We start from the raw sequence: 27204 nt of genomic DNA on the forward strand, positions 1-27204 counted from the left end.
TACCATGACTTTATTGTAAGTTTTAAAATCAAGAAGTGTGATTTCTGGCTTTGCTTTTTCTTCTCCCAAGATCATTTTAGCTATTCAAGGTCCCTGTATATTCCATATGAATTTTAGGATGAAAGTATAGAGTTCCCATATACCTCCTGCTCCCTGCCCTAGAACTCTTTCCACTATCAACATCTACCAGAGTGTTACAGTCAGTGAACATACATCCATGTCATCCAAAGTCCATAGTTTATGGTAGCATTCTTGGTGTTACATGTTTTATGGGTTTTGACAAAAGTGTAATGGTAAATATTCATCATTATGGTAGCATATAGAATAATTTCTGTGCCTTAAAAATTCTCTATATGCAGCCCACTCACCCCTCCTTCCCCTTAACCCCTGGCAGTGACTGATCTTCTTATTGTTTCCATATTTTGGTCTTTTCTAGAATGTTTAATATTTGGAATCATACTGCATGTGGCATTTTTAGATTAGCTTCTTTCATGTAATAATATGCATTTAAGATTCTGCCACATCTTTTCATGACTTAATAGCTCATTTCTTTTTAGCCATTGTCTGATGTACCACAGTTATCCACTTATTTACTGAAAGACAACTTGGTTGCTTCCAAGTTTCAGAGATTGTGAATAAAGCTGCTATAAATATTCATTTAGAGGTTTTTGTGTGGACTTGTTTTCATTTCCTTTGGGCAACTACCAAGGAATGGGATTGCTGGATAAGATAAGTAAGAGTGTGTTTAGTTTTTAAGAAGTTGCCACATTGTCTTCCAAAGTGGATCTAGCATTTTGTATTCCCACGAGCAATGAATGAGAGTTCCTGTTGCTCCACATCCTCACCAGCTTTTGGCATTGTCAATGTTCCAGATTTTAACCATTCTAATAGGTATGCGGTGACATCACATAGTTTCAATTTGTGATTCCTTAATGACATACAGTACAAAATGTATTTTTATATGCTTATTTGCCATCTCTATATTTTCTTTGGTGAGGTTTTGTTCCTATCTTTTGCCTATTTTTTTCTAATTAATTTTTAAAATTCTAGCATAATTAATGTACAGTGTTATATTAGCTTCAGGTGTACAATATAGTGATTCAACAATTCTGTACATTGCTCAGTGCTCATTATAATAGGTGTACTCTTAATCCACTCTTCTGCCCAATTTTTAAAAAAAAGATTTTATTTATTTTTCAGAGAGAGAGAGAGAGTGCACAAGCAGGCAGAGTGGCAGGCAGAGGCAGAGAGAGAAGCAGGCTCCCTGCCAAGCAAGGAGCCTGATGCAGGACTCAATCCCAGAACTCTGGGATCATCATCTGAGCCGAAGGCAGTGGTTTAACTGACTGAGCCACCCAGGCGTCCCTCTTTTGCCCAATTTTTAATCAGGTTGTTTGTTTTCTTGGAGTTTTAATACTTCTTTGCAAATCTTGGATAAAATCCTTTATTAGATGTCTTTACAAATATTTTCCCCCAGTCTGTGGCTTGTCTTCTCATTCTTTCTATATATAGGCTATATATCTATACATATGTGTGTGTGTGTATGTATGTGTGTGTGTGTATATATATATATATATATATATATATATTTATATTCAAGAAATATATATATATATATTTCTTGAAAGAGATGCCCAAAGCAGGAAAAAAATAAGAGATGGCATATAACCTTAGCCTGTGTTTCCTCATCTGTAAAGTTCAGACAAAGATTTAGATAATTTTCATATAGTATTTAGCTTTTCCTCTTCCTATATTCCTATCCCCATACTGGAATTTCATGCACATAGTAAGATCTAACTTTTTTCAACAGCTATTATGGTGCTAGATTTAGGTAAAGATTCTTTATCCCCAAGAATAATCTGAATATATATGGAAAGGGACATGTTAATCCACATTTCAATGAGATAGATGGGCCCAAAGGAGAAACCAGGCTAAGATCCAGGAGAAATAAATTCAAGGCCAACCTGACATTTCACTTTTTGTGTTGCTCTGTTAAAAAAAGAGCAAAATATCTACTCTTCCAGCACTTGGCTAACATACTGATGACTCACTCAAGTACATTTGTGAGGTTCTTTGAGCTCTTTGGAGGTTAGATAGGCCCCAAGTAATGGATCTGGAGTAAGGCCTCATGAAGAGCCGAAGGCAGTGGCTTAACCAGCTGAGCACTTGAAACAGTTATGGTTTCTGCTAGTTTTAACATCAGTTGTCCTTTTGCTCTTCTGTAATTCTTTCCCTTACAGCAGAGTCTTTTGTAATCTCAAACATTTAATGTGCTGTTTATTGCATTTGTTGTACATATGTAATATAGTTGATCCTCAAGCAACATTGGTTTGAACTTTGAGGTCTAGTTATACATGAATTTTTTTTTTATAATACAGGACTATAAATATATTTTCTCTTCATTATGATTTTTTAAACAAGATTTTATTTATTTATTTGAGAGAGAGGCAGAGAATGAGAGAGAGAGAGAGAGAGAGAGAGAGAGAATGAGAGGGGAGAGGGTCAGAGGGAGAAGCAGACTCCCCGCTGAGCAGAGCCCAATATAGGACTCGATCCTGGGACTCCAGAATCATGACCTGAGCTGAAGGTCATTGCTCCACCAACTGAGCCACCCAGGTACCCCCTTGTGATTTTCTTAATAATGTTTTCTTTCTTTCTTTTTTTTTTTTTTTAAAGATTTTATTTATTTATTTGACAGAGAAAGATCACAAGTAGACAGAGAGGCAGGCAGAGATAGAGGGAAGCAGGCTCCCTGCTGAGCAGAGAGCCCGATGCGGGACTCAATCCCAGGACCCTGAGATCATGACCTGAGCCGAAGGCAGAGGCTTAACCTACTGAGCCACCCAGGCGCCCCCCAAAAAAGTGTTTTTTTCTTTGTGATGAGAACTCTCCAGATCTACTCCTTGTATCTTACATTTTTAATCTGTTATTTTTTAATTTTAAGTAGGCTCTATGCCCAGTGTGAAATTTTAATTTTTTTTAAATTTTATTTTTTATAAACATATATTTTTTCTCCCAGGGGTACAGGTCTGTGAATCTCCAGGTTTACACACTTCACAGCACTCACCATAGCACATACCCTACCCAATGTCCATAACCCCCTCCTCCCAAACCCCCTCCTCAGTTTGTTTTGTGAGATTAAGAGTCACTTATGGTTTGTCTCCCTCCCAATCCCAACTTGTTTCATTTACTCTTCTCCTACCCCATTAACCCCCCATGTTGCATCTCCTCTCCCTCATATCAGGGAGATCATATGATAGTTGTCTTTCTCCGCTTGACTTATTTCGCTAAGCATGATACCCTCTAGTTCCATCCACGTTGTCGCAAATGGCAAGATTTCATTTCTTTTGATGGCTGCATAGTATTCCATTGTATATATATACCACATCTTCTTTATCCATTTGTCTGTTGATGGACATCTAGGTTCTTTCCATAGTTTGGCTATTGTAGACATTGCTGCTATAATCATTTGGATGCACGTGCCCCTTCGGATCACTACGTTTGTATTGTTAGGGTAAATACCGAGCAGTGCAATTGCTGGGTCATAGGGTAGTTCTATTTTCAACATTTTGAGGAACCTCCATGCTGTTTTCCAGAGTGGTTGCACCAGCTTTAATAATGTTTTCTTTTCTCTAGCTTACTTTATTATAAAGTACAGTACCTAATACCTATAACATAAAAAGTATGTGTTAATCAACTGTTTATTTATCAGTAAGACTTCTAGTCAACAGTAGTCTATTAATAGTTAAATTTTAGGGAGTCAAAAGTTGCATGTAAATTTTCGACTGTGTAGGGGGGCAGGGTCCCTAACCCACATGTTGTTCAAGGCCTACCTATCCATATATTTATCTCTGTGTGTGTTTGTATGTATGTATATATACATACATACATATACATATATATATATACATACATATACATATATATACACACATATATATGTGTGTATATATATATATCTTTCCTTTTGTATTATACAGGTTAAGACCTTCAGTATAATGTTAAGTATAAGGAAGAAACAGGCATCTTTGTTTTTTCCTTTAAAGAGACCTCATGTATATAATGCTTTAGCTTTAGATATGATCTTTACTATAGATTTTTGGCAGATACCTTTTACAACTTAAGGAAGTTCTCTTTCTAGTCCAAGTTTGCTAAAAAGTTTTTTTCCTTGCATTTATTGAGATTATCATACATTTTTGTCTGTAAATATGATGAATTATGTTAGTAGATTTTCTAATATTAAACTAACCTTGCATTCCTGGAATAAGCCCTACTTGGTTAGCATCTTAAGTATTTTATGCATTTTTGGGTTTGGTTTGTTGATTCCATTTAAGATATTTGTATCTTTATAAGTGAATTTGATGTATAATTTTCTTTCTTACACTGCTCTTGTCTGGTTTTCATATCAAAGTTGTATTAATCTCATGAAATGTGAGTCTCATGAAAGGAGAGTGTTTACTCCTTCCTTTCTTTTCCAATCTAGTGGCTTATGACAATGAGACTTGATTCCTTTTTTGCTTCAGTTTCATAATTTGGGAAGTGGAAATGCTCATATCATAGGGATGTTTTGAGAGTTAAAACAGTTAAAATAAACAAAGCACTTAGAACAGTGCTCAGAACATAGCAAGATACCTTTTAGTTTTAGCTATTATTGCTATTGTTCTACTCTCTAAGTTTATATGAGAGGAATGATGTGCTCCTAGAGACTGGGTAACACTCACCTGCAAATCATCTAACTTTTTTCTTTTTGTGGGTATATTTTAACTTATTCATTTGCAACTTTATTTTTTCTTCTTCTTGAATTGTGTTTGGCAAGCTATGTTTTTCTACCACTTTGTTCATTTCATCTAAATTTTTCAAGTGCATTGACTTAATGTCTATAGCACACTGTTATTAATGTTTAGTTATTGCTATATCTATATTTCTGGCTCCCTTTCCATATTTTCACTTTTGGGGGGATACTGAGTGCTTAGTTCATTAAATTTTAGTTTTCTTTCCATATATATGTGTATATATATATACACACATATATATATGCTTTTATTACACTCCACATGTCCCAGTTGGTAATATTTTTCATTGTTACTAAGTTTGAAATGCTTTCCAATTTCCATTGTAATTTCTTACTTTGACCCATGAATTCATTATATTTATAAACATTTCCAAAACAAGGTTTCTATGGTTTCCCTTCTATTATTGAATTTTACTTGTATTGTATTGTCATCAGAGACTGTGCTGTATATAATATAGCTCTGTTTCAATATCCATAATACATTTATTTATTCCTTATAATCCCCCTCTGGAATGTGATCCCCATGAAGAAAGGAACTTACTCTGTTAAGTTAGCTATCATGTCCCCAGTGTCTAGGATGGTGTTTGGCATATACCTGTAACTCAGAATTTGTTGAATGAAAGAATAATTGATGCTCATAGTAATGCTTGCTGATCAGATTCTATTTCCTCTAGGTGTTCTTTCTTGGCCACTGAGAAGAAGATGCAAATTTCCACTGGTTCCAGTCTACACTTATACCCTTGGCTCCATGACTCATATCCATATGTGTCTGAAAAACATCAAAATTTCCTGAGTGACAAAATTCTGGAGACCTAATGTAAGGCATGGTGATTATAGTTAATGACACTTGGAATTTGAGATCTTAAGTGTTCTGACCTCACACACACACAATATGATGACTGATAGTTATGTTAATTATCTTGATTGTGGTAATCATTTCACAATGTATGCATATATCAAAATCATATTGTACAACTTAAATATATACCACTTTTATTTGTTAAAAAATCAAAATACATAGAGGACATAGTCCTATGTCCTCTATGTATTTTGATTAACTAATTAATGTAATTCTAATCTGTCCATTCTCAGCACCCAGGCATTGATGTGACCTCTTCTGCCTGCAGACCAGAAAGGTTGACAGTAGCAGAACCGGGAATCCTCATAAAAAATTTGTATTTCCTGTATTTAATGTTCTCCACAAAACAATATTCATACATTCTGTTATGCATTTATAGAGTGGAGACAGCTGGCCATCACTCAGCTTGGTGTATCAAATAGATACTTTTGAAAATACACAAGCTCTGAAAATTTTTATTCTTCAGACAACTTTGGCTTTGAAAACTCTGTATATCTTAAAAGCAGTTTCATAATGTCAGTAGTTTTCTGTGATTGATAGTCACAGCACACTGAGCTCATGGAGACATTAAAAATGTGACATAGAAAAAGGGAAACAAGTACTTTCCAATATTGGATTCTGTAACAGTAAGTAATCTGCTCTTGGCTTTTCCTCCCTTAACTGAAAGGTTTTTTTTTTTTTTTCCTTCCCCTCTGCTTCTGAAAGGTCTGTGTTTTATTACATTCTAGTTTTGGACATCCTAATAAAAATATATATTTTTTGATGCTTGCCAGAATTCTATTTCTCAACATAGAGGGAATTATTGCCTAAGTGCTGTAATTCTGTTTCTCTTTGGAATGCTGAGACCCCAAATTAAAAACAAAACCAAAAAATTGCCAATAAGCAGGGACGCCAGGTAGAACAGTGACATTGGCAGGTCTCTCCTGGGGGTGATGGGGATGCTTGTATGCTACATTCTCACAAAGGCGGAGGTGTTTCCATTACTGGGTGTGGTGGCTGAATGCCAAGGTTAAGTGTTACAGAGAAGCAGTGAGTCAATGTAGGGACAATTCTGAGAAGCACAAGTGAGGTTATCCTTTCTGAATGTGGAGGGATGTTATTCTTTTCCCTGACTAGAGTGTCCTATGAATAAATGATAGTGGGATAGCTGCTGTAACAAATACATTTGGAAATGGAATGGCTCATCACAGAAGCATATTTCTTGCTCCGTAATTAGTTTTCTGGGAATTGGTGTTCATGTTGGCAGAGTGGCTTCCTTTGACCAACTCACTTAGGGACACAGACTCCTTCCATCTTGTGGCTCTGCCATTCCTTAGAATAGCGCTTAGCACTTTTTTCCCCCCAAGAACAAGATAGTAAATATTTTAGGCTCTGCATACTATACAGTCTCAATCACAGTTATTCAATGCTGCCATTGTACCATGAAAGCAGCCATAGTCAATAAATAAGTTAATGGGGTGGCTAGTTCCAATAAAACATTATTTAGAAAAAAAAAAGGTGGTGAATTGATTTGGCCCTGGGGCATAGTTTGCTTATCCCTGCACCAGAGTCTGGTCATTCTCTTCTGTATCTAGTAGAGAAAGGGTAAGAGCATAGAGAAGCAAATGTGGAAGTTTTCCACAGGGCAGACCTGGAAGTAAAACACATCATTTCCCCTCATGTTCATTGGCTAGAAATCAGGTTTTTGATAACACTCAATTACCAGTGAGGTTGGAAAATAACATCTAGTCGTGCGCCCAGACAGAAGAAGAAACACATCGGTGAACAGGGGCAGTCTCTCCTACATCTAGTGTAAGAGAAAATCTGAGGATGGAACTCAAGGTTCATTCTCTAAGTATTCTACCATGTTCTCAAACATGGGGATCACAGAGCATGGTTTTGCAATCAGAAAGACCTGGGCTTGAATCCTAGCTAGGCTGCTTTTTTGCTGTGTACACTTGGGTAATTTATTTAGCCAATCTGTGTCTCAGTCCTCATCTGGAAAATAGCAGTAATGATACTCTAACCATCACTGGTTAGAGTAATGATACTCTAACCATTTAAATAAAAATGATGATGATCACTTCATATATGTTTAATAAATAGTAGCTATTATCATTATTATTCAAATAATGACCCTTCCTCCTGGTAAAGTGTAATTTAATGCTTGGCTGCTGGGCTTGAATCCCTACTCCACTGTTTACTCGCTGTGTAATCTTAGACAAATTATTTACCCTCTCTGTGCCTCAATTTCTTCATTTGTAAAATTACAATAATAATAATGCCCATCTCCTAGGACTGGTGTAATGCCGAAGTGATTGAACACATATGAAATCATAGATGCCTAGACTTAACAGTGCTCAACATGTGTTATCTATTACCTTGATACGCTGATCCCTGGCATCCAAAGAAGATACTAATGATAAAAATCATCACCATCACATCCATATATTAATTTATTCAGCAAATATTTGAACACTTAAGGGCTAAATTTTGTGCTAATCCCTGAGGCCCTAGATGGTGACTAAGCCTGACATGGTTCTGGTCTTCATGGAGCTTACAATGAGTTTGCTAATAGTATTTCCTTTTTTTGAGCACTCCTTGCAGTGATCTCTTTTAGCATGTTATTTAATTTTATCCTTTGCCATCACTCTGTGAAATTAGATATTATTGTCTTTATTTTACAGACAAGGTAGTAGGTTTAGAGAACTTAAATAATTTGAGTAAGGTCACGGAGCTGGTAAATGGAGGAGATGGCATTTGAAACTACGTCCCTCAAATTCAAATGCCAGTGGTTCTAACAGTCACATTGGGCAGTCAGATCTGGCCATGTAAAAAGATTTGTCTGGAAAAATATATACTGTTTAATGGGAATGTGGGTTTGAGATGGGGGAAGGGAGGGCTGTAATGGTGAGGGTGGCCTCTTGGTCTGTCTGGGAATTCAGTTCCATCTCCAGACCATTTATGACAGCAAATGCTCTCTCTCCTTGGATGATTTCAAACATCCCACAGGATTAGAAACATGTAATCTTATCAACCAAGTTTGGTTCCCATCTGCAGGAGAGCTGGGCTTTTCAATTTAACCACTGGCTTAAAAAATGGAAAAAAAAAAAAGGTAACACAAAGAAATCTACTGTCTCTGCCCTTCTTTAAAACGATGAATGCTTTTTTAAGGCAAATCCATCATTGGTCACTTGAGGGAGGAAATGTCAAGAAAAGTTATGGTTTGTTAGCTTTTACTTCTTGACATTATACAAGAAAGTAATTGAAGTACAACAAATGCCATGTTGTTTTACCTCATCTATTTATATAGCAACCTGACAAGATGAATATATATGTTACTGCGGATTTGGAAAAAAAAGTGACACAGGCTCTATGATTCGTTCTGTTGTCTTATCAGTGCTGATCAGATGCTCTTTCCCTCAAGAAACCACATGGCTGAGGATTTGGTATTCTTTCATGTGGATTCCTGGATATTAAACCCTTGAACTCATTTTACACTCTCAGCCCCATTAGGCTCTTATCTCAAGTTCTGAGAGCTTTAACACGGATGTATAATAAAATGTGCACAAATTCAATACAACAAATATTTATTTAGCACTCACTGTGCAAGAGATACTATGCCAAACAGAGATGCCATTAAGTCACAATCTATGATAATTCCAGTGCAGCCTGGGCTAAATGTTACCATTATACCATTTATGGGGGAGGGGGGAAGGAGTCTGCTAAGCAAATCAACAAGGTAGATCTCACTATATATTACACGATGCTCCTGAAAACTCGTATGTAAATCAGATTTTGAATGCACTAGGAGAGCTTGCTGTTCAAAGAATTTTATATTAATGTTTCTGGAGAATATGTAATCACTGAGAAATGAGGATTTTTAAGTTAGATATTTAAAAGGTGAGTGGCCACTTTATTGAGGGATATTAGGTGACTAGTATTATGAGAAATTCCAAGGCTTGTTTCTATGACAGCCCAATCTCTTTGTGGTTGGGTAGTCTGGTTGTCAGGGAACTTAAATAGAAGAGACATGTTAAATTATTTTTTCTTTTTTTCTGAAAGGTGTCAGCCACAAAACAAAGGTACAGAGCTGCTTATTCTGGGGTAAAGATCTCTTTCGTTTTCCACAGAGATTGCAGGGGAAGAAAAGAGATACTAAAACTATACCTAATAGGAAGAGGCAGGGTAAGCTCTCAGTGTGTCTTAACCTTTTTATTTTGCTGAAATTGCCTTAGAAAACCAGCTGGGATCTCAAGTGAGTTACTCAGGGATATAATATTAAGAATCATGAAACAATATCTTCTATGGAAAGAATATAGTAAGATGATGTTACTTTGCATTTTGGTTACTCTTTTTTTTTTTTTTTAAATAAACCCTTTATCAAAACTGGTCCCTTTATCAAAACTGGTTCCTGTCCATATGTAAGTGGGTTGATAGGTTGGACTTCAGAGAGTTTGAATTAAGAACCATCATTTATATGTCTGTACTCTGTAGTAAAGAATGTGGCCATGCCCAAAGAGATACTGGGCTTTGCCCTCAGCTTCTGGGAGGTAATCTTTGTCATACATGATTGGACTGTCTTTGTTGAGGTGGAGGTTGGCCACACTGGGTCTTAGCGTGAGACTAGCTACACCTGATAGTCTTGGGGTCGGGGCTGGCCATGCTAGAGAGATTTGTTTTGGGAATCCCTCAAACTTGTAATTGATGTCATAAGTGAAAGGAGTCTTGGGGATGATTTTCCCTTACCATTGCACTTTGGATAACTACAGTTAAGTACCAACCAAAAGGGGTCTATGGACATGCAAATGTGTCCCATTACATACAGCAATGATATCTGGTCTCAAAAGTCCTTCAAAAGAAGAAAATTGACTTGGAGGTACTTGTAAAATAGTCTAAATCTGACAAGTTTAGGAAAATCAGCATTAGGCAGACATCTTTTTTATGCATCCATTTGAAATTAGAACAATCTTAATGGGTTTGAGTGATTTCAGGGGTTGCAAAAAAATACCTTATGGGCCCAGGTAGATAAGCTAAGTGTAACACTAGGTAAGATCTGTGGTGAACTGAGGAACATATGCTTAATCTAAAGGCATTCAGGGTTAAGAAAAATGTAAAACACTATAAGGACTATTAAGAAACATCTGTAACAGGAGCTGACCCAGAGACCACCAGTTTGTCTTTTCTCTACAATCTGGACTGAAAACTCCAGTTATAGATTGGTCTTTTTTTGTTTTTGTTTTTGTTTTTTAAAGATTTTATTCATTTATTTGACAGAGACAGTGAAAGAGGGAACACAAGCAAGGGGAGTAGGAGAGGGAGAAGCAGGCTTCCCGCTGAGCAGGGAGCCTGATGTGGGGCTGGATCCCAAGACCCTGGGATCATGACCTGAGCCAAAGGCAGACACTTAATGACTGAGCCACCCAGGTGCCCCAGATTGGTTATTTTTTTAAGTGAATGTTTTGAGATCATTCAACTTTTCTATTTCCTTCTCTTCTTAATTTTTTTTTTTTTTTAGAATGTATTCATTCAACTAAATTTATTTCAAACTTACTGGCATAAAGTTGTTTGTCATACCTTCTTATGACTTAAAATGTTTACAGAATCTGTGGTAATGCCTCATTTTAAATTTCTGACTTTGATTATTTGTGCCTTGTGTCTACTTTTCTTGGTGTCTTATCATGGGTTTATTAATTTTGGTAGTTCCTCCCCCAAATAAATCTTGTTGGTTTTCTTTATTGATGTTTGTTTACTATTTTATTAATTTCTATTCCTATATATATATTTTTTAAGCCCAGTGGAATGACTAGACTTTTTTATTTATTTATTTTTAGGATTTTATTTATTTCTTTGACAGAGAGAAAGAGAGAGAACATGCACAAGCAGGGGGAGCAGGAGAGGGTGAAGCAATCTCCCCACTGAACAGGGAGCCTGATGTAGGGCTCCATTCCAGGACCCTGGGATCATGACCTGAGCTGAAGGCAGACACTTAACAGACTGAGCCACCCAGGTGCCCCATCTTCCTGTGTTTCTTTATCTGTTCTTTGTTTTTCTACCTTATTGACAAGTATGTTTAGCTATTTGTCCATCTTTTTCTTTTTCTAAAAAAAACTATGTATTTTTCTTAAAGTATGGGTTTATCTGCTGCTCATAAATTTATGTCTACATATAAATATCATTATCTATTAGTTTTATTATCATTTGGTTAAAATAAATGTGAATTACCACAGTAGTTTTTGGATTTACAGGTTATTTAGAAGTAAATTTTGAAATGTTCAAACTTACAAGTTTTTTTAGTCTTTGTTTTGTAACTGATTTCTTGCTTCATTGTATTAGGGACAGAAAACAGTCTGGTGGTTTAAATCATTAGAAATTTTTTGAGACTTGGTTTATGGACCAGAAATATTTACAAATATTACATATATTCTTGGAAAGAATATGTGTTTTCTGTAGTCACTAGTTAAGAATATGTGTTTTCTGTAGTTACTAGAATATGTGTTTTCTCTCGTCACTAGTTAGTCACTAGTTTCCTGTAGTCTATAGCTGTCCATTAAGACAACTTTGTAATTGTATTATTTAAATAGATCTTCACTGATTTTTATTTATTCTGTAAGTTATCGCTGAAATCTCCCACTATGATAGTACTTTTATCTCTTTTGTATCTTGTCAATTTCTGCTCTAGGTATTTTGAGGCTATTTTAGGTACACACATGTCTTTTTGCTCTATCTCCAAGATGAACTGAAAATTTCATCATTAACGTTTTTGCTTTGTGTGATAATACAGGTATACCAGCTTTTAAAAATTTAATGCTTATGTAGTATATTTTTCCTGCCCTTTTATTTGTAACTTTTTGCGTCCTTACATTTTAGGTGTCTTCTTTTAAACAACTTGTAATTTAAAAAATATCTGGCTGAAATTCTTTGTCTTTTAATTGGAATTATTGGTCCATCTACATTACTGATATATTTGAGTTTAAATCGACAATCTGAATGACACTTGCAGAGGTGCTCAAAGCCATTAAGAGTAAACTGTCCTGAGGGCTCCAAGATGGTGGGGGACTAGGAAACCTAATTTTGTCTGGTCTCAGGAATTCAGCTAGATAGTTATCAAACCATTCTGAACACCTGCAAACTCAATAGGAGGTCGAAGAAAAGAATAGCAGCAACTCTATGAACAGAGGAACAACCACCTTCTGGAAGGTAGGATATACAGAGAATTGAATCAGAGGCGATATACTGGAAGATGGGGTTGGGCACAGGAGCAGGAAGGGAGTCTCTGTCAGCCATTTACCGGCAAGTAAGAGAGCAGCGGATCACAAAATCGAAGTTTTTAGAAGTCTGCTGCATGAAGGGACGTTGCTCCAGTGGCTAAGTGGGGGCAGGATGGAATCCTAGTGGGGACAGTGTGGTCTCAGGACGCACAGCGTCACAGAAAACCCCCGGGGGTGTCTGAGGGTGGCAGAGCTCCCAGGTATCAGAGCTGGGATGCTGGCTGCAGAGACGGTGTCAAGGAGGTCTCTCAGCTCAGGGTTGCCATAAACTGTGATCTGAGGCACAGTTAGGCCACTACTATTTCAGCTGGGACACAGCAAATGGCTGGTTTGGGGAACTTCTGTTCCTCCCCTGGGAGAAGTGGTGTGGGAGCACGGGGCAGGAATCTGCTGGGTTTGGAGACTCCAGAGATAGCAGCGCTTGGTCACAGGTCAGATGAGCTCAGAGCACAGCCGGAGACCAGGGAGAGGGGAGGGATTGACTGATTTTCTCTGAGGATGCACTGAGGAGTGCCCCCCCCTCCCCCGCTCTCAGCTCCTCTGGGCAGAAGACTGGGAGGCCACCCTTTTCATTCCCATCCTCCAAAGCTCTAGAGAAAGAGTTCAGGGAACAAAATCTCCCGAGAGCAAACTGAGCAGATTGCTTAGCTGGGCCCCCTGGCAAAGGCAGTGCAATTCCGCCTCAGGAAAAGACATTTGATACTCACTGCAACAGGCCCCTCCCCCAGAAGATCAGCAAGATCCAGCCACGACCAAGTTTACAATCAATGAGAACTTCAAACCTCCAGTGCTAGGGAAATAGTCACAAAGAATTCATGGCTTTCCCCCCATGATTCCTTAGTCATTCAAAGTTAATTTTAAAAATTTTCTTTATTTTTCTATTTCTTTTTTTTAAATTTTTCTTCTTCCCTTTTTCAACTGACTTATCAGTTCCTTTTTAAAAATCTTTAATTTTCATTTTCATAGTCATATTCTATCCCTTCAGTGTATATAACCTTGTTTTTGGTAAATATATGCCTTTCTTTCTTTAAAATTTTGGAATGCAGGTTCTTCTAACAGACTAAATATACCCTAAATCTAGTGTATGGCTTTGTTCTGTTCACCCACCTGACCACATTCTCTCTCTCTCTCTTTTGTTTTTACTTTTTTCTTCTTGCTTTTTTCAACAAACTTCTTATCTTATCAATTCCTTTTTAAAAATCTTTTTAAATTTTCATGTTTACAGTCACATTCCATCCTTTCATTGTATTTACCCTTATCTCTCTCTCTCTCTGTGTGTGTGTGTGTGTGTGTGTGTGTGTGTGTGTGCTTTTCTTTCTTTAAAATTTTGGGAGACAATTTCTTCTAACAAACCAAAATACAACCAAAAGTGTATAAAATACACCCAAAAGTGTGTGGCTCTGTTCTATTCACCAGCCTGATCATTTCTTCTCACCCCTACCCTGCCACTGGTTTCAGGTCTCTTCTGATTTGTTTTGTGTATATTTTTCTGGGGCTCTTGTTACCCTTTTAACATTTTGTTCTCTCATTCATCTATTCTTCTCTGGACAAAATGACGAAACAGAAGAACTCACCTCCAAAAAAAAAAAAGAGGCAGTAACAACTGCCAGGGAGCTAGTCAACAAACATGGACATTAGTAAGATATCAGAACTAGAGTTCAGAATAACATTTATAAAGATACTAGCTGGGCTTGAAAAAAGCATGGAAGATACTAGAGAATCCCTTTCTGGAGAAATCTATCAAAGTTGAAATAAAAAAGGCTATTAATGAGATACAACAAAAAGTGGAGGCTCTAACTGCTAGGATAAGTGAGGCAGAAGTGAGAATTAGTAGAAGACCAAATGATGGAGAATAAAGAAGCTGAGAAAAAGAGAGATAAACAACTATTGGATCATGAGGGGAGAATGGGAGAGATAAGTGATACCAGAAAGCAAAACAAATTAGAATAATTGGGATCCCAGAAGAAGAGGAAAGAGAGAGTAGGGCAGAAGGTATATTGGAGCAAGTTATAGCAGAGAACTTTCCTAATTTGGGGAAGGAAACAGGCATCAAGATCCAAGAGGCACAGAGAAATCCCCTCAAAACCAATAGAAATAGATCAACACCATGACATCTAATAGTAAAGCTTACAAATCTCAGAAACAAAGAGAAAATCTTCAAAGCAGCTTGGGGCAAGAGTCTGTAACCTGCAATGGTAGAAACGTTAGATTGTCAACAGACCTTTCCACAGAAACCTGGCAGGCCATAAAGGACTGGCATGATATATTCAGAGCACTAAATGAGAAAAATGTGCAGCCCAGAATACTATATCTAGCTAGGTTGTCATTGAAAATAGAAGGAGAGATAAAAAGCTTCCAGGACAAATAGAAACTAAAAGAATTTGCAATCACCAAACCATCTGTACAAGAAATATTTAAAGGGGTCCTCTGAGCAAAGAGAGAGCTTAAAAGTAACATAGACCAGAAAGGAACAGAGATAATATACAGTAACAATGATCTTACAGGCAATACAATGGGTATCCGAATGGATTAAAAAAAAAAAAAAGACCCATTGATATGCTGTCTGCAAGAAACTCATTTTAGACCCAAAGACACATCCAGATTTAAAGTGAGGAGGTGGAAAGCCATTTACCATGCTAATGGACATCAAAAGAAAGCTGGGGTGGCAATCCTTATATCAGACAAATTAGATTTTAAACCAAAGACTGTAATAAGAGACTATATCATACTTAAAGGGTCTGTCCAACAAGAAGACCTAACAATTCTAAATATTTATGCTTGTAACATGGAGCAAGCCAATTATATAAGCCAATAACAGAATCAAAGAAACACATTGACAATAATACAATTATGGTAGGGGATTTAAACACCTCCCCTCACTGATATTGACAGATCATCTAAGCAAAAGTTCAACAAGGAAATAAGGGCTTTAAATGATGCACTGGACCAGATGGACATCACAGATATATTCAGAACATTCCATCTCAAAGCAACAGAATACACATTCTTCTCTAGTGCACATGGAACATTCTCCAGAATAGATCATATCCAGGTCTCAACTGGTATGAGAAGACTGGGATCATTCCTTGCATATTTCTAGACCATAATATTTTGAAACTCAAACTCAATCACAAGAGGAAAGTTGGAAAGAACTCAAATACATGGAGGCTAAAGAGCACCCTACTGAAGAATGAATGAGTCAACCAGGAAATTAAAGAAGAACTAAAAAAAAGTCACAGAAACAAATGAAAATGGAAACACAACTGTTCAAAATCTTTGGGATGCAGAAAAGGTGGTCCTAAGAGGAAAGTATATAGCAACACAAGCCTTTCTCAAGAGACAAGAAAGGTCTCGAGTACACAACCTAACCCTTACACCTAAAGGAGCTGGAGAAAGTACAGCAAATAAAGCCTAAGCCCATCAGGAGAAGAGAAATAATAAAGATCAGAGCAGAAATCAATGAAATAGAAACCAAAAGAACAGAAGAACAGAACAATGAAACTAGGAGTTGGTTCTTTGAAAGAATTAATAAGATTGATAATTCCCTGACCAGACATATGAAAAAGAAATGAAAAAGGACCCAAATAAATAAAATCATGAATGAAAGAGGAGAGATCACAACAAATATCAAGGAAATACAAACAATTATAAGAACATATTATGAACAACTATATGCCAACAAATTAGACAATCTGCAAGAAATGGATGCATTCCTAGAGACATATAAACTACCAAAACTGAACCAGGAAGAAATAGAAAAGCTGAATAGACCCATAATCAGCAAGGAAATCAAAAATTTCCCAACAAACGAGAGCCCAGGGCCAGATGGCTTCCCAGGGGAGTTCTTAATACCTATTCTTCTGAAACTGTTCCAAAAAATAGAAATGTAAGAAAAACTTCCAAACTCATTTAATGAGGCCAGCATTACCTTGATCCCAAAACCAGACAAAGACCCCATCCAAAAGGAGAATTACAGACCAATATCCCTGATGAACACGGATGTAAAAATTCTCACCAAAATACTAGCTAATAGGATCCAACAGTACATTAAAAGGATTATTCACTACAACCAAGTGGAATTTATTCCTGGGCTGCAAGGTTGGTTCAACATCTGCACTCAATCAATGTGATACACTACATTAATAATAGTACAAGAATCATATGATACTCTCAATAGATGCAGAAAAACCATTTGACAAAGTACAGTATCCTTCCTTGATTGAAACTATTCACAGTGTAGGGATAGAGGGTACACACTTCAATATCATAAAAACCATCTATGAAAACGCCACAGTGAATATCATTCTCTTCCCCTAAAATCAGGAACACGGCAAGGATGTCCACTATCACTACTGCCATTCAACATAGTACTGGAAGTCCTAGCCTCAATAATCAGACAACAAAAAGTTATAAAAAGTATCCAAATCAGCAAAGAAGAAGTCAAACTTCCACTCTTTGCGGATGATATCATACTTTATGTGGAAAACCCAAAAGGCTCCACTCCCAAACTACTAGAACTGATACAGGAATTCAATAAAGTGTTAGGATATAAAATCAATGCACAGAAATCAGTTGCATTTCTATGCACCAACAACAAGACAGAAGAAAGAAATTAAGGAGTTGATTCCATTTACAATTGCACCCAAAGCCATAAGATACCTAGAAATAAACCTAACCAATGAGGCAAAGAATCTGTACTCAGAAAACTATCGAACACTCATGAAAGAATGGAGGAAGACACAAAGAAACAGAAATGTGTTCCATGCTCATGGATTGAAGAAAAAATATTGTTAAAATATTTATGCTACCAAGAGCAATCTACACATTTAATACAATCCCTATCAAAATGCCATCAACTTTTTTCAAAGAAATGGAACAAATAATCCTAAAATTTATATGGAACCAGAAAAGACACTGAATAGCTAGAGGAATGTTGAAAAAGAAAAACCAATGTTGGCAGCATCACAATTCCAGACTTCAAGCTCTATTACAAAGCTTATCAAGACAGTATGGTACTGGTACAAAAACAGACACATAGATCAATGGAACAGAATAGAGAGCCCAGAAGTGGACCCTCAGATCTATGGTCAGCTAATCTCTGACAAAGCAGGAAAGAATGTCCAATGGAAAAAAGACAGTCTCTTCAACAAATTGTGTTGAGAAAATTGGACAGCCACATGCAGAAGAATGAAACTGGATCATTTCCTTATACCACACACAAAAATAGACTTAAATGGATGGAAGACCTAAACGTGAGACAGGAATCCATCAAAATCTTTGAGAACAACACAGATAGCAACTCTTCAACCTCAGCCACAGCAACTTCTTCTTAGAAACATTGCCAAAGGCAAGGGCAGCAAGGGCAAAAATGAACTATTTTGACTTTGTCACAGCAAAGGAAACAGTCAACAAAACAAAAAGACACCTGAGAGAGTGGGAAAAGATATTTGCAAATAGCATATCAGATAAAGGACTGGTATCCAAAATCTAGAAATAACTTATTAAACTCAACACCTGGGACGCGTGGGTGGCTTAGTGGGTTAAAGCCTCTGCCTTTGGCTCAGGTCATAATCCCAGGGTCCTGGGACTGAGCCCCACATCGGGCTCTCTGCTCGGCAGGGATCCTGCTTCCTCCTCTCTCCGCCTGATTCTCTGCCTACTTGTGATCTCTGTCTGTCAAATAAATAAATAAAATCTTTAAAAAAAAAAAAAAAACCAAACAACTCAACGCCCTAAGAACAAATAATCCAGTCAAGAAATGGGCAGAAGACATGAACAGACATTTCTGCAAAGAAGACATCCAAATGGCCAAGAGACATATGAAAAAGTGCTCAACATCATAAAGCATCAGGGAAATACACATTAAGACCCCAATGAAGTACCACCTCACACTGGTCAGAATGGCTAAAATTAACAAGACAGGAAATGACAGATGTTGGAGAGGATGCAGACAAAGGGGAACCCTTCTACACTGTTGGTGGGAATGCAAGCTGGTGCATCCACTCTGGAAAACAGTATGGAGTTTCCTCAGAAAGTTGAAAATAGAGCTACCCTATGACCCAGGAATCACACTACTGGGTATTTACCCAAAGATACAAATGTAGTGATCTGAAGGGGCATGTTTATAGCAGCAATGTCCATAATAGCCAAACTATGGAAAGAGTCTAGATGTCCTTCGACAGATGAATGGATAAAGATGTATATCACATCTTCTTTATCCATTCATTTGTCAATGGACATCTAGGATATATATATCCTAGATGTCTAAAATTATATATATATATATATATATATATATACTCTAAGTCTATATATATAATCTAAATCTATAATATATATAGATTATATATACATATAATCTATAATATATACATATAATTTTCATATATATATGACAATTATGCAGCCACCACAAAAAAGCAACTTGCCATTTGCAATGATATGGATGGAACTAGAGGGTATTATGCTAAGTGAAATAAGTTAATCAGAGAAAGTTATCATATGATCTCTCTGATATGTGAAATTTGAGAAATAAGGCAGAGGATCATTGGGGAAGAGAGAAAAAAATGTAACAAGACGAAACCAGAAAGGGAGACAGATCATAGGAGACTCTTAATCTCAGGAAACAAACAGGTTTACTGGAGTGGAGGGGGATGCGGGGGATAGGGTGGCTGGGTGATGGATATTGGGGAGGGTATGTGCTGTGGTGAGCACTGTGAATTGTGTAAGACTGATGAATCACAGACCTGTACCCCTGAAACAAATAATTCATTGTATTTTAGTAAAATAAGAAAAAAATAAAATAAATATATCTACAGTCTTACTATGTAACTTATTCTACATCTTTTATGTTTATTTCTATCTATCTCCTTTCTTATATTCTTTTGGATCGATAATTTATTATTTTCTTTCCTCCTTTTATTAGTTTGGAAGTTACACATTATGTTATATGTTATAGAGATAATATTTGCAATGTCAATATCTAGAATATACAAGGGGCTCTTTTTAATGAAACAGAAAATGATGGGGAACACAAAAGAAGTCTAGGCAAAGATTTTGAACAGGCAATTTCCAGATGGGAAAGTATGTGAACTAATACATGACTTCATTTGAAATCAGAGAAACACAGATTAAGACGACAAGGAGATATCACTTTACACTCATAAAATTTGTAAACATTAAAACATGTATTTGGATAATACCAAATGTTGGCAAGTCTGTGGAGAATTGGCAAATTATATGTTCTACTTGTGAATATTTAAACATATTCAGCTGTTCTTAAGCACAGACTGCAGTATTTAGTAAAATTAAGCATTGTACAACCCAGCAATCCCATTATTGAGTAAAAGCCTTAGAAACACTGGTTTATCAGTGTACCAGGAGAATGCATAAAGATGCTCATCATAGTGTTGAGAGGTGGGAAGGAAGTGGAAGCACCATAGATGTTCATCAACATGGGTCTAGATTAAAAAAAAAACAAACAAACGTGGTAGATGCGTACTGTAGGATATTGTGCAGCAGTTAGAGGAAATGAAACGTAAATAAATCATAAGAACAGCATTGAGTGAAAAAAGTGAAAACCAGAAATGGAATCTAGCAGAACAGATTTCTGTACAAAACCATGCTATTTAATTTTCAGAGGCACAAACAAATCTGAGCATATTTAACAAAAACATAAAGTTGTTTTCATGGGGTGAAAGGGAACAAAAAGGGGGTTTGGACTAAGAGGTAAGATATCCAGAGGGTACCTGGCTGTTTTGGTCAGCTGAGCATCCAACTCTTGGTTTTGACTGAGGTCATGATCTCAAGGTCATGAGATCGAGCCCACACTGGCCCTACATTGGGTCCCCAGCTCAGCACAGAATCTGCTAAAGAAGTTTTCTCTTTTCCTCCCCCTTCTCCTCTGCTTTTCCCCTTGCTTGCTTACACATGTGCACATGCTCTCTCTCTCTCTCTCAAATAAATACATGAAATCTTAAAAAAAAAAAAAAAGGCAAGATATCCAGAAGTAAAATTTAATAGGCTGAGGATCTGTGTGGTCTTCTGATAACCGAGTGATACCAAAGATCATCATTAACTCATCTCAAAGGGAGAGTTGCGTTTGGGATTCCAAAGGCCAAATCATGTATATTAGAACCTTTGCCCTATGTGGAGAACATCTAGACAGTGTACTTAATATCTTTTTTAAATAGTCTCATTTAAAACAGAGATATTTTATTTTAAAAGGAAGCTTTATATCACGACCATCAATAGAAAACTCTTACCTTTTCCTGGTAAATACAAGGGAAGTGTAAAAGTAGTTACATGAAAACCAACCAATGGTCTGAACTTTCAGCTGGATACTGTGGTTGAGTGTGAGGTTGGGTCTCTGTGGAAATGTCTTGAAAGTCACTGAAAAAAAAAAAAAAAAAAAGGAATACAAAGGAAAGCCACTAAAGATATAGTAACACCAGCCTATGCTATTCCTTTTCTTTAAAAGCAGAAGAGACAGAAAGGAAATTAAGAAGGAAATATAACTTTATACAATCTGCTTCAGAAATGTTTAATGTCTTTAACTGGCATTTAGCACAACCCCTGAAATTAATTTGAGGCCCATCAGCATTCTGTGTCCCACACTTTGGGAAACCCAGGAGTGAATGGCTGCTAATGTCTTTTCCAGCTCTAGCGTTCTGAAATTGCATGAGATTAAGAAAGGCAAAAATCTTGTTGTGAATGAGGAAAGATTCTTGGTAGTAAAAACACCAAATAACAGTATGTGTTTCCAGTTGAGGAATTAGGGCTAAAAGTTTGCTTGGAGGGTTGAATCAAATCTTCAAGATTGTTCCCATTTCAGAGCAATCTGCAAAGGTTACTTAAACCCTGGGGATGATCCAGGTGAAGCTCGTTGAAACGTGGCAGGGGGGCGGGGGTGGACGGTTGGTTGATGAGCTTTCTTTCTTTCTTTCTTTCTTTCTTTCTTTCTTTCTTTCTTTCAAGATTTATTTATTTAGACAGCACGAGTTGGGGAAGGGCATAGGGAGAGAGAGAATCTGAAGCAGACTCCCTGCTGAGTGGGGAGCCAGACAAGGGCCTGGATCCCAGGACCCTGAGATCATGACCTAAGCTGAAATCAAGAGTCAGCTGCCTAACCCACTGAGCCACATTAGGTGCCCCTGCTTGATGAGTTCTAATGGGTTGTAATGATTCAGCTTCTGAGCCATCAGCAAGCTTTGGAGCTGTCCTGAGGATGGCGTACAAAGGTAAATACAAAGGCAAGAGTCCCCAGAACTTGTAGTTCCCCTGGTCTATGACGTCTTTAGCAGTTTCCAGGATTACAAATAATTTGATTGAGGGAGGGAATAGATGTTATTTACCATGATTTCTTCCAGACATGGTGAAGACTGTTTGGGTTTCAAGAGATGTAAACCTAACAAGTGAAAAGGACACACAAAGTTACCAGGACTGATTTGCTTTCCTTTTTCAGATTGGCTGTCTCCATATCACCAACCCCAGTGGCTTTAGACTTCCATCCTTCCAGCTTCCACCCCTCGAGGAGAGCTTCCAATGGATTCCAAGAGTTGCTGGAGCCTGTTGTTGGCCAGAATAGAGCCCTGTACCCACTGCAGAACCATTACCACAGGTAAGAGGATTTCTTAAAGTATGGATTTACGCTCCTCGGTGGAGGTGGGAGTGGGGCCAGTCCCATCCAGAACACAGGTCTCAGAATGGGGAAGGGAAATGCATGTTGGGATGGCAAAGTCAACAGATACTCATTGCTTCTTTGAAGTTAGACCAGGGATCAGCAAGCTTTTTCTTTAAAGGAGAAAAGAGTATTCAATATTTAATCCTTTGGGGCCATTCAGGGTCTATATCACACTTCACTCTCTCTTTCTATTCTGATCCTTTATTTTTATTTATTTACTTGAGAGGTGGGGGGAGAGGGAGAGAGAGAATCTTAAGCAGGATTTATGCCCAGCACAGAGCCTGATGTGGGGCTCCATCTCACGACCCTGAGATCATGACTTGAGCATAAATCAAGAGTCAGACGCTCAACTGACTGAGCCACCCAGGGGTCCCTCTGTTACAACTCCTTAAAAAGGTTGAAATCTTCTTAGCTTGTGGGTTACAAAACTGGCTGCAAGCTGGATTTGGTCCATAAGCCATAGTTTGCCGATCCTTGAATTAGACTGACCCTTCTTTTTTGTATTTCAGAATGACTCTTTATAAGATTTATTTTCTGAAATGCTTCTATAGAAAAAACCTCTAATCCAGAAGCTTCATTAGAGCAGGTGCCATATCTTTTCTTCTCCTAATTCTTTTCTTCTTCCCCTCCCCATCTTGTGCCTCCTCCTCCTCCTCCTCCTCTTTCTCCTTCTTCTCTCTACTGTTACCACTATTTGCCATGCCCTGTTTTTACCACCTTCTATCCAGTGTCCAGCACAATGTATGGTAATCGAAGTCAACCATTGAGTGTATACTGAGTAGGTAAGAGCCCTTTCTCAAAGTCCCACCAACAAAGACTGGCCTTCCAGAGGCTTAGAAGAAAAGAAAATTGTTTTCTCTGGTGTTTCGCTGAGCTGCACTGCTGGGTGAATCCAGGAAGGTGGGTCGTGGTTGGCAGAAGACAAACTGTGTAAGGACGCAAGAAACCAAAGTTTTAGTTCTAGCTTTGTCACAGCTTTGTGACTTTGGACAAGTCATTGATCTTCCTTGGCTCTTTTTGCTTCTTCACTTGGAAAATAAAATGATTGGATTAGGGAGTGGCTAAAGTTTTCTGTAGCTCAAGTTTTCACAGCACAAAGGGAAACATTATGCAACAGGGACGGGGCCAATGAGAAGGGGAAACTGCTTTTATTGTGGAGTGATTTTGGAAATTGATTTTCAGGAGTTTTGGCTTTCTGAAGAAATGCTAATGACCAAAACTGACCTATAAATGCAGCTATAATAGAAGGAGGGCTTGTCAGGGGCACCTGTGTGGCTCAGTCAGTTAAGTGTCCAACTTTTAATTTTGGCTCAGGTCATGATCTCAGGGTCATGGGATCGAGCCCTGCATTGGGCTCTGAGCTCAGCAGGGAGTCTGCTTGTCCCTCTCCCTCTACTCCTCCCCACTTCCATGTGTTCTCTCTCTCTCAAATAAGTAAATAAAATCTTTAAAAAGAGGGAATTTAAAATGTTCTTTTCAATTGAAGGCAGGAATATTTCTAATATTTTTTCCAAAGGATGAAGCTTTGCAATATGTTCAGAAGCTTACCTTTCACTCCACACACGGCAGACATTTGTAGGTGGAGAAATTATCCTCTATGTAAATATTGTCCAGTAAATTAATCAAACTTCTACTGAGAACTGATTAAATATCAGGTGCTTAGTTAGATGCCTCAAAGATGGAGAACAGATGGTTCCTTCCCTAAGGGAGTTTTAATCTGGAGATGTTGAATGGAGAATCACTTAGGTCTAACCAGGAAAACAGAAACACCTCTAAGTATTTCAAATGAGGGAATTTAGTGCAGAAAGTAGTTACGCAGATGATGGAATTGTTGAGAAGCCAACAGGGGAGGAGGCAGTGATCCAGGAGATGATGCGGACCTGCTGCTAGGATGTTTTTAGGGGCATGGAAAAAGAAATGTGATAAATGAGGTGGAAATGCCAGAATTTCCACAGAAGGTGATGGAAATGGATTGAAAGGCTCAGAAGAAGGCCAGAGAACCCACCAGGTGCTTGTGTGCCATGGAAAGACTTGGAGAAGACATATTTGTAAGGAAATGAGGAATGTGTGGGTGAGTGGGATAGTAGCATCCCTTAGAAGCCTGGTGGGGCTTAGCTAAGGCTAACTCTAGGATACACGGTGACAGAACTAGGCTTACCGATAGCAACAGGGAAGCTCACACTAGGAAACAGAGGCCAGATGGTGACACTGAGCGTCAGGTGGACAATTATTGTAATGAATTGAAAGGTCAGAGCTGCAACCAGGAAGGCCCTTCTTACAGAGCGTTATGGAGATGCTTAAAGGAAAATGACATCTCCAAGGGTGAAAGATGGGGAGCCAAAGAGTACCACTAAATGTGTATAATTGAAAGAGATCAAGGGTGGCCGATCAGGAGGTTGACAGCAGTCACTCTGAATAAAAGGACACAGCCCATTGCTCATTTTTGCCAGACCTGGGCCTGTTTTGGAACCTGAAACTCAGTGAGAGGCCAGTTCTCCACAAGGAAGACCCTTGCCCCATAAGTAGACCCGTTAATGATTCTTCCAGGCTTTCCCCAAAGGATGCATAGCCATTTACTTGAGTAACTGTACACTGGGAAAAGGCTAATGGCCAAACACTTCTAGGACTGGTGGGCACAGGATCCCAACTGGCATTGACACCTAGAGGTCAAAGCATGGTCATGACCCCTCTATTAGAGCATAGGAGACAGATTTGAGGTCCTTGACTATAGTCCAGCTCCACAATGTACAAGGTCTATGGACTCAGCCAGTCATCCTGCCCCAGGTTTTGAAAGTATTACTGGGATAGACATAATCCATAGTCGGTTTCATCCACACTGTCTTTGGTCTACAGAGTAGGGGTTACCATAGTGAGGAAGGGCAAGTCAAAGGCTCTACCCCCCACTTCCCAATGCTGGCAGAGATAGTCAATGCTAGTATCTCATCTAAGGGAGATAACAGAGATTAATGCTGGCAAAGTCCTAAAGAGTTCCGAAGCAGTGGTCCTCATCCTATCCCCATTCAGTTCATTAGCCTGGTTCCTAGAAAAATCAGGTGGCTTCCGGAATACACAGTGAAGACCAAGTAGTACCCACCCCCCTCCCCCAACCAATGCAGCTACTTATGTCGTCTGTAGTCTCTTTCCTAGAGCAGATTAACAAAGCCACAATGTTCTAAAATATAGTATAATAGTAGAACATTTGAGGTTCAGTAAGGTCAACAGCTCAGGATGGTTACCATTGGAAAGACACTTTGTTAGTCACAGTTCCCAAGAGAAGTAGGCATATCAAATGCCAGGAGGCTGGGGGGCACCAGTGTTGTCAGGAGATGGGGGGGGGGAGGGGAAATGCCTTTGCTGTGGTTTCTTCAGGAAGGAATGGGTGAAGCAGGGCCAGTAGGTTTAGGATTGGCCAGTTTGCATGATTTCAGTGGGTTCTGGGCCACAGGGGCTCTCCCTAGTTGTCTGATACCTGGCCTGGGATGATTAGGCCAGGACGGTAGAGGCCCAGAGTGTGAGGGCCCAAAAAAAGAGGTGGTTGAGGATATGGCCAACTGGATTGGTTGGTTTGCATTTGAAAAATGTGCTAGTGGGTGGGTTGTTTACTTCCTCTAGGAATTGGCTAGCCTTGGGAGGGACAGTCCCTCCAGGTTTAGCAAGGGCTCTGATGTCACAGCATCAGAATACAGAAAAGACATGGCTGATATAGGTGCATAGTATATGGTCACTGATCTGGCAAATGCGCCCTTTTCATTTATCAGAAGATAATAAACAGCCAGCTTGTCACGTGGAATGGCCAACAATATGTGTTTATAGTTTTGTTCCAGGACTATGTTAACTCGCTCCCTTCTATCATAATATAATCGGAGTAGATCTGGGCTGTCCAGACTTTTCAAAGACTATCATACTGCTCCATTATATTGATAAAACTGTGATAATCCAACTAGATTTGCAAGAAGTGACTAGCATGTTAGAGGCATTACTCTGATAATTGTACTCTAGAGGGTGAGAGAGAAAAACCTATGAAGAACTAAGGGCGTGTCCTATCAACAGCATTTCTCATGGCTCAACTTGTTTGGGGGTTTGACTATTTAAAGATGGAGGTAATAAGTCTTTCTTGCCCCAGGTAGGGAGAGTCTTGTAGGGTATGCCCACCTTTAGGACTCCCTATAGAGTTGCCGAAATTTCTTTTGAGATATCATCAGAGCTTGACCTCTCCCCTGAACCAGACTTGTTTGCTTCCTTTCTTTTCTCTGTTGTTGACCCGAAGGATAATTCCATATATATATATACATATACATACATATATATATATATATATATATATATTTTTTTTTTATTTGACAAAGAAAGCATAAGCAGGGGGAGTAGGAGAGGGAGAGCAGCGGGGAGAGCCTCCCCACTGAGCAGAGAGGCCAATATGGGGCTTGATCCTAGGACCCTGGTATTGTGACCCAAGCCGAATGCAGACACTTAACCGACTGAACCACCCAGGTGCCCCCCCTACCCTGCCCTACCGATAATTCCTAATCAGCCTCCCATTCCCTAACCTCTATCTCAGAATCCACTTTTTGGGAAATCCAATTCATGATAAAAGTCTTTTCCATTACCATTCAAGCAACAA

This window comes from Lontra canadensis, unplaced genomic scaffold (genome assembly GCF_010015895.1).
Source record: "Lontra canadensis isolate GAN:19392208 unplaced genomic scaffold, GSC_riverotter_1.0 scaffold8, whole genome shotgun sequence".
NCBI classification, from domain to species: domain Eukaryota; kingdom Metazoa; phylum Chordata; class Mammalia; order Carnivora; family Mustelidae; genus Lontra; species Lontra canadensis.